This window comes from Mandrillus leucophaeus, unplaced genomic scaffold (genome assembly GCF_000951045.1).
Source record: "Mandrillus leucophaeus isolate KB7577 unplaced genomic scaffold, Mleu.le_1.0 Scaffold454, whole genome shotgun sequence".
In the NCBI taxonomy this organism is placed as follows: Eukaryota; Metazoa; Chordata; class Mammalia; order Primates; family Cercopithecidae; genus Mandrillus; species Mandrillus leucophaeus.
In genome coordinates this window covers 3337635-3347235 of record NW_012104854.1, presented here as the reverse complement: position 1 = coordinate 3347235, position 9601 = coordinate 3337635, and positions in this window count along the sequence as shown.

Below are 9601 nucleotides of genomic sequence, written 5' to 3'. Positions count from 1 at the left end.
AACTCCTGCAATATAAGCTTGCCTTTCCCATAAGGTTATATTGGGACTTGAAGTTTACTTCTTCCATTGGGCCTGCTCCCCTAACCCTACCTAGAAATTTTAACCACCTTACTGGGATAGGATTTGAAAGCAGCTCACACCATATACCTTTTTACTAACCTGGGACTTTGCTGACTGATTTTATGCCAAGACTGAATTCAGCACTTTCTTGCTCTTTCATTTTATTTTCATTCATTATCTTACAAAAGGTAAGATTTATTTGTAAATTGTATGGGTGTGGGTGGAATTTGGTCAATACATGAGTGGCCAAACATAATGGGCCAGTTATCCTTCCTATTTTGGGCATTCTTCAGAGAGCTAAATACACAAAGGACAATATTAAGTAGTAAAAGCAGGTTTCAATTTATTGTTAATTTTGGGCCCATGTACAAGAGGAACCCTCTCAATGGGTGACCTGATAACCCTCTAACATAATCACCAAAATAGTCAAGTTTCCATTTCCTATGTGAAACACACTTGTGTACTCCCAGCTGGAGTCACTCTAACACAGAGAAGCATTTCTGCTGTCACCAAGAGGCTCTCTGCTCAAAAACCTTTAGATGCTAGCTGTTCTCATTACTGAAATTACATAGTTCACTTAAACTTTCTATAAATTAATGATAATGAAATGTATATGGAAAAATAAAGAAAACTGATTACTAAAATTAAGTTGAATGCTTGGGAAAACTAAGTAAATGTAAATTATTATTTAAATTGCTGACGATTTTTATTTATATAAATATGTATCCATTTCTCAACCTTTCATTGCAGAGCTACAGCCATTTATATAAATATTGATCTGCTAATTGGAATTATAAGCTTTATTTATTACATAAATCATACCTATATGCCTTTCCTTATCTTACTTTTTTTTTTTTTTTTTTTTTTTGAGATGGAGTCTCGCTCTGTTGCCAGGCTGGAGTGCAGTGGCGCAATCTCGGCTAACTGCAACCTCCAACTCCCTGGTTCAAATGATTCTCCTGCCTCAACCTCCTGAGTAGCTAGAATTACAGGCCCTCACCACCACACTCAGCTACTTTTTGTATTTTTTTTAGTAGAGATGGGGTTTCACCATGTTGGCTGGGATGGTCTCCATCTCCTGACCTCGTAATCCGCCCGCCTCAGCCTCCCAAAGTGCTGGGGTTACAAGCGTGAGCCACCGCGCCTGGCCTCCTTATCTTCCTAAACCTTAGCTTTAGCAGGTGGCTAACGGACTTAGAAAGTCACAACAAAATATGAGAACAGACAAGAGAACAAAAGTTCAGGCCTATCCTCAAAGAACAAGCCCTTTCTTAACTTAGCCACAATATTAAAAGGAAAGTGATGGGCTGGATGCAGTGGCTTACACCTGTAATCCCAAAACTTCAAGAGGCTGAGGCAGGTGGATCACTTTGAGGTCAGGAGTTCGAGACTAGCCAGCCAAGATGGCGAAAACCCGTATCTACTAAAAACACAAAAATTAGTCAGGCATGGTGGTCCATGCCTGTAGTCCCAGCTACTCAGAAGACTGAGGCAGGAGAATCTCTTGAAACCCGGAGATGGAGGTTGCAGTGAAGAGATCAGGCCACTACACTCCAGCCTGGGCGATGGAGCAAAACTCTGTCTCCAAAAAAAGAAAATAAATAAATAAAATAAAAATTAAAAAAAAAAGAGGGAATTGTAGAAGAAAAGCTATATTACCTCCCTGAAGTGTGACATTTTAAAGTATGATATCACGATCATTTATAAATATTGCTCAGTCAGTATTCTGGAAACTGACAATTTATGCCAGAAGGTAGAGAAGTGGGTAGAGGAATTCCCCACCTCTACCCTATATGCATCATTAGAATATAAGCTTGTTTTGCTTCCTTTAAACATCTTTGCAGTTCTTGAAGCCTCGGTCTCGATAGCATTGGCTAAACAAATAAAAATAATTTATTTCAAAACATTGTGTAAATTTCAAAACGCTGGACAAAATATAAGGTATTTGTTTATTGGTCAAACATTTATAGAGCAATATTTATCCAGCCTGATTCACCACCACACAATTCAATGACAGCAAGTAATATGATTAACTCAAGCAACATTACAATTTAACTTTGAACTGTGATTTAGTGCAACAAGGATCATCATGTTAAGATAGCGCTGATCAAATTATTTCTAGAAAAATCTTTCATTGAGGTTTTATACTTGGAGATACTACTTAATAATAATGATATTTGCAAAATTAAAAATAACTACATATATGACTCATTATGTTCCAAGGACACAAAAAATCTCCTTTGATTCTCACAAGTACATGAAATATGTGCTGCTGGTTTCCTTATTTTGCAAATGAGAAAAGGTGGGCTTAGATAAGTCAAATAACCTGCTTAATATATAAACAATTAATGGCAGTGCTAAGATCTTAACTGAAGATTTCATTCTAGAGTTGGTGTTTTAACCACTATTCTATATTATCTTGCCTTAATGGTCTTAGGATAACTCACTTTGGATGATTCTGTGAAGAAGTTGGATCTATTTATATTATTTAATTAGTAAGGTAACAGATTTCAGTTCCTTGCGTCAGTGTTTCTTTGCTAAAGTATTTAGTAAGTTTCCCTATTTATGTGGGATTTCATTACGTCTCTTTAAATTTTTTTCTTAATGTCTTTTCAGAGTTCTGCAGGCACTCCCAATTATTTGCCAAACATTAACAAGCACAGAAGCTTTAAGAATTCACGTTAATTTTTAGCACTTGAAATTCTTATCCTATGACTCATGTAGCTTTTTTGCTACTCAAAATCACCTCCATGGGGAAAGTGGAAGACATGTTTTTATCCTAGTGAAATGACTATCATTTGGTTTGGCAAGAAAGAATGTGTATATATTCAAAATAGATGTCAGCAGGGCTATACTTTAAAAGCATGCTTTTCAGAGTATACATGTGTGTATACTTTTAAATAGGCTAAATAGCTAATTGTTTTCTCTGTTTTGTTTGGCTTTTGATCTATCCGTTATGAGTCATATTAAAAGCTGGGAAGCCTCATCAAACACCTAACCTGTGTTGACTGAGAGCATCTTGGCAAATTAAGCTGAAAAAATATTCCGTAATTTTACTTTCTAATTAATGAGTTTGGGTTAATGGATGCAGCTGTATTTAACATTTATGTCATATCAGCAATAAATTAGGATCAAGTCTGAATATAGCTAGCAGCATTCTCAGGTCTAAAGTGTCACAGTGCAGAAAAGATAAAGATTTATGCTGCTGTTTGTGTTAGTATTTCTTTTGGGTATATTATGGGTATTTGTGTACACTTTATTCAACCTTTCATTGGGAAATTTGACATTTCCAACACATTTCATGTGAGTTGAGAAGAAGTAGAGGATGTTTCATGGGAGGATTGATTATAATTAATTGACTCTTATAAATGTGACTTTCAATAGTTTTTAGATACATTTCCTTAAAAATTTTGGCATAAGAGTTATTATGCATATGACCCAAACCCTATCTAGTTGTTTCTAAAATGATAATATCAGGCTTATTCAAGTAGGATTGGCTTACGCTAAATCACCTTACCTGCATTCCAGAAATACCTGGTGAGAAGAAATTGAAAATATCAATTTGTTCTTTAATGCATTCCCCAAATCACAGTGGTGAGAAAAGCATACTAAAAGAATATTTATCAAAAGATTTCAGTGTTCTATAAACTCTTAGAAGACCACCTGCTATTGGAGAGGTACAGAGGATGAAAAGAAGCTAGTTTCCTGCACCATGGGGACCAATGTCTGTCTCTACAAGATTGTCTGTTAGATTAGTGAGTAACTTTAACTTTATATGGGTTTTCTTCCATCCAAAGCAGAGCTCCACTTTTTCTTTCTATGGTTTACTCTATATAGGGGATATATTTTTGACTCCATACCTTCTTTCACTCTACCTTGAGGCCATCCTCCTCTGGAACTGCTCCTGCCGTCTCTGCTTGGCACTCAGCCTCTTGAATGTTTTCTCTCTTTGTCTCAAATAACTCAGCACCCTTAATGGAGGGACTGCAAACATCCTGCAAAAGAGAGTCTGGCTGTATGTCCTATAAACTCTATCCCCAGCCATAGATTGTGAGTTTATATGACTATTTTATTATTGTTTTTTAAATTCCATTTAGTATTTTTTTTGTTTTTTGATTTTCTTTTTGTTTTTGTTTTTAAGAACATGAGGTTGTGTTACATGAGTTGAAGGAAGGTCAACCCAATATTTTTTTTACATTAAAGTTTCATTTGTTTGGAGGCCTCATAGAATGAGAGCAGTATTCAGTATAACAGAACTAGATGTCTCCTGTACATGAGGAATACCTTTTTAAAAGGAAATCTGAGCAATAGAAAAACAATACATACACACCCCATACATGCATGCACACACATGTGCATATGCACATGAACATATGTAAGTATATGTACTTTCTTTGGGAAAGATAAGGCACCGGGGAAAATTTCCAGGAGACAATTTCTTGATTGGAATAAATGTTTATTTTCTTTAAATAACACAAAGGAATCCTAGTTTTTGTCAGACTTCAATTACTTAGTAGATATTTACTGACCACCTATTACTTTCTATCACTCATTTGTAACACATAAATTGCCAAACATAACGACCTACATTTACTTTTCTTGTGTGTAAGAAATTGCCACACAGAATCTTTCAACTGTCATTGCTGTGCCTGTTGTCTTCAAGAAAATGATTAGGCCAAACAACAGCTAGTGTTACCCTCAAGCAGATTATTAGAAGAGGTAAACAACACTCAGTAGTCTGGATGTGCTGGATTTCAAATCAGCATTGGACGGATATCCTCAGCTCTCCTCATCCATACTAAATTGATGTATTTTCAGACTAATTGAAATTAATTCTGAAAGTGTGTGCCTTTTCTCCTACCAAAAAGTTAGTCATTCGAACTGTGTCACCTGGCTCCATAATTAAAGTAACCTCTACCATACCAGTCAGTAGAAACACCAAGAATAAGAACAGTGATTTAGCAGTCACACAGCTCAGAGTCACCTCCTCCAAAGCCAGTTGCCAACAAGATTTTTTTTCCCACTTACATTTTCTGAGTATATTTTAGAACCCAAAAGTAAATATCCCCTCTTGTTCTTAAGTCTCCTAATAGTTACAGAGCTGCACAGGCCCCACAGGAGTATCAAATGACTGATGGTTGTATCAATGCTAACTAAGCAGGGTGGAAAGGTATACAAGGGGTTGGTTTCAGCAAACATGTTTCAGGGTTGTTTCATGCTGTGGCTACATAATTTCTAGAGCAATGGAAGACTCCTTATCAAAAAATATGCTTTATCTTATCAGGACCCAAATAATTCCTTCTCTCAGCTCTCAAAATCCTACTTCATCAATTTCTACTGTCTCCTTATATATCCTTCACGAAGTATTATTCATCTCTTCAGGCTGTAATGAGCTTTCTCTCATCTGATTCCACTATTATTTATTGTCATTATCGTTTACTTGATACTCATACTTTTACACTTTAAATTGTAGCATATTATAGTCTAGCTAGGTTATAGTGTAGGTATATCTGCATAACTAGACTGTAAGTTCTTCAAGAGAAAGAGCTGTGGTGGATATTACTTTGTATCATCCAGAGTGCCATGCACTGTGCTGTGCTCATAGTATGTAACGAAGTAAATTGCTGAGTGAATCAGCCAATGAACCAGTAAGTAGGAAGACTGGAGGAACTGGAGAAGCACTTTTCTCAGATTTTTATTGAAGATAAAACTATTTAAATTTGATCTAAATTGTAATCAAAGACAGGATTTTAGAATGATTTCTGACAAATAAGAAGCTGGGAATCATTGAAATCCCTTACCAGGAAATATTATGGTTTACATGGAATCTTAGAGATGATTTAGTCAATGCTTTCACTTGATAATGGAGAAACTGAGAACCACAGGCATTAGTTACTTGTCTAAGTTTACTGAGCTGTTTGAGGGGAGAGTCATGACCTAGATGTCCTTTCTCTAACAGATATTCTTTCCATCCCTCTCAAAGAGTTCAATATTTTGGAGACTTAACAGACAATTGATTGAAGTGTTGTCTGTAGGTTGCTCACTACACCCTGCAGACGATGTCTCTCTCTGACACTACTTTGTAACACCAGCAGACTTAGAGTTGAATTTTCAATCCATTAATATTGTAATAGTTCCTTCTCTGACCACTTTTGAGAAATAGAAATTTTATTTAAGTTTAGACCTTGTCACTAGTCACAAGCCAGATAAATTTACTATTATTCTCATGGTGTTCCATGTTTGCTAGTAGCTCCAGAAATGTCACACAGTGTTCAATATATTTTAAAAGGAGTCATTGACAAATTGAAGTAAATCCAAAAGAGGGTGACCAGAATAGTGAAGTGTCTACAAACATGCCATGTGAGAAATGTGGCTGTCATTTTGTATACAAGAAAGTGGTAATGTTGAGTCTGAAAGATGCTCTATATCCCTTCATGGCAGTGATAACTTCCTTTAATTACTTGAAGAGCTGCCTCATGAAACTGGGATTCTGTGTATTTTGAATAGCTCTAGAGGGCAAAACTTGGACCGATGTATGACAGGTACAAGCCTTCCACTCTATATAAACAGATTTGTCCAACAGTTGGAGCTGCTGTTTCAAGCTCCACTCTTGGTGCCAAGAGAACCACATTATGGGCCCTCCTTGTCAACAAAAGCTGGTATACCCCACATTGAGTGGGAGATAGACTGGACAACCTGAATCGCTTATGACTTGTGTAATTATCTGAGTCATCAGCCTATTCCCAACGGATGATAGTCTAACCTCATCAGCAATTCTTACTCACCTCATTCAGGTGAAGGTTACTTTGAAAAAGACCTTGCTACTGGAAGCTATTGCTGACACTAGAACCCCTAATTAAATGCCCAGGCTGTAGATAAAGCTTAGCCTGTTGTATTGAGGTAGTATTTCTTTCTCTCTACTTAAGTTACCATAATCTAAAGATTTTCCTGCAACAGTGAGAAAATGTAGTTCTTTAGGAAGCCATCTTCATCGATCTACATGAAGGAAATAGAATGTGTTTAAAATAACCATTTTCCTCCCAATCATTTTAGGTTAACAGTGGATGTTCTGGGTGGCTTATATGAAACAAGTGTAATTTAATGAACTACAGCTTTGAAAATGTTAGAAAATGAATCAAACTGTAAAGTGTGTCATAAGTTTTAGAATAAATAAAGTAAATCATGTTTCAGTATATCTGAAGTAATGCCATGACCTAGATGTTCATATACCTAGAGACAACATATATAATACAAATATTATTTCACTTCTCACTTTGATTACAACAGAAAGTACATATTTAACAGTTATTTTAAGGCCTGAATGTGACTCAAGTTCCCATCCTAGTTACAGTTCGGTTTTTATGATTTTTTTTTTTCCTGTCACTAAAGCAGCAGTTAAACCTCATATTTAGGTTTAATATAGATTTCAGTGAGCACACAAGTTCCATGATGGAACTCATTTTATTATACCTTGCACTCAATACAAAACATCAGTTACAGAGGGTCACACCGCATCTCTAGCTGTCACACCAATGTCTTGCTGAGTGCCACCTGCAATGTCTTAAGTTCTTTATTTATACTGGAACTCATTTAGTTTGATCCGAGAGCTATTTCCAAAATGCCTGCAGTATACAAAATAAACACTTTATCAGCAGATAGTCCATTGCTTTGGAGATAGGAATATCAGCAAGATTTTCAATGGTAGTGAAGATCTAGACAAATGATGACAATACACTTAAGGAGAAACAATCTTAATTCTAACAAAAGTTGTTTTACATTAAATGAATCTACCCATCCTGAACTAGTATAGCTGAAATGGGATTCCAATGCCTTCCACCTTTTAGGCTTTGAAATGCAAATTTAGTATTTGAGACTGTTTAATTCTTCTTATACAATGTGCCTGCAATTTAGGTAACTACCACCAGGTGATAAAGTTATCTTGGAACAGAGCAACATGGGCTAGGTAGAAAAATCTTTCTTAAAAATGTGTCTAACTGAGCCTCATAACCTCTGATGGGCCAACATTCTCAGCCCAATAAAAAGCTTATATATAAACAAGAGAAGTAGTTCGTACACAAGTAACTTAAAAAATGGCAGAAGATAGAACTGCTGTAAGAGAAATTCAGTAAAAACTTACACAGAGGAGGGAGAGAGCATTTCCAGTTGACAGTAACAGAGGGAGTTAGTATTTGATCTAGATCTTGGAAGGTGATAAATACTTGAAAATAAAGAGACTGAAAGCAATGTTCCTCTGAATATAAATATGCACAAATCTGTCTTCAGAGAAAGGAAAATAAAGTATTTAAAGAAGTGACTAATCATGCAAATTAGAGGACAAATAAATTTTGGCGGGTATAGGCTGCAGAGGTAGAAGGCCTGGTTCCTACTATTTATTAGGTTAACTGAAGGCTTAGAGTAGCCATAACATCTCCATGTTTCAATTGTCTAATTACAAAATATGGATATTAATAATTATTTTGCATATTTTTTTCTGAGCATGAATTTAGTTATGAAGATCTTAACTATTTGCAATACACTTTTGCATTATGAATTTGCACATAGGAAATGAGTCCAAAAAGGTAAATCAAAAACATTTAAAGACTTTGAGCCCAGGCTTTGGAGTTAGAAATGGGGCTCCATACCCATTCTCCAATCCTGTATTACACAGAGGAGCTTGAGAAATGTTTTGATAATGAGTTGAAAATATTATAGCTTGAGTTTAGAGAATTTAATTTGGTGAAATTGGGAACAAAATTGATGTATGAAAAGGAGGCAGGGCTGTTGTTGAGGCAGATGACTTAGTCAAGAAATTGTTGCAGTAAGGGACAAGAGGTGGTAGGAGTCATAGAAATAGAGAAGTAGCAATGCCTTTTGTTTCTTCAGGAAAGTCAATTAACCTTCTATAAAGTTGTAAGTTATGAAAGGGAATCAAGGCCTAAAAGGACAGATAGGACACTAACATAAAAAATTAAAAGTAAAATAAAGTAAGAAAATTGGATAGAAAGCCTGGAAGCATTTTAGGAGTAGACCTGAACAAGAAAGAGACTGAAATCTGAGAAGCCAGTTGCGAGGTGAAGTGGTAAGTTATTCCAGTAAGACATTAATCCAAGGATATTACAGTTATTGAATTCTTCCTCCTGGCAATAGTTTCCCCCTTTAATTTTTAATCTTATTTTCCCTTCCAACAAACACTTCAGTCTACAATTTATTTTTCTCTTTATTCCTATCAGAAATTTACCTAAACTATTGTCATTTTACTCCCATGTTTGTGTCTTCTGCCATGGATTCCTTGAGCCTGTTCCCATCTGCTCTTGATAAAGAATAAATTTCTTTGAATAACTGGCTTTCAAATATAATCAGAGTCAAGATGCTTTATATTATAAAGGCACCTAAGTGTTCCCTTTCAGAGAAATTACTGAAGATAGCATTTGAACATATGGGCAAAGAAAATCATAAGGTGGGTCTCAGAAATAATGAAGAAAATAAACTGGCCAGCTCTTATTAAACCTCTCTCAGAAAGGAGCCATACTAACCTACTGGG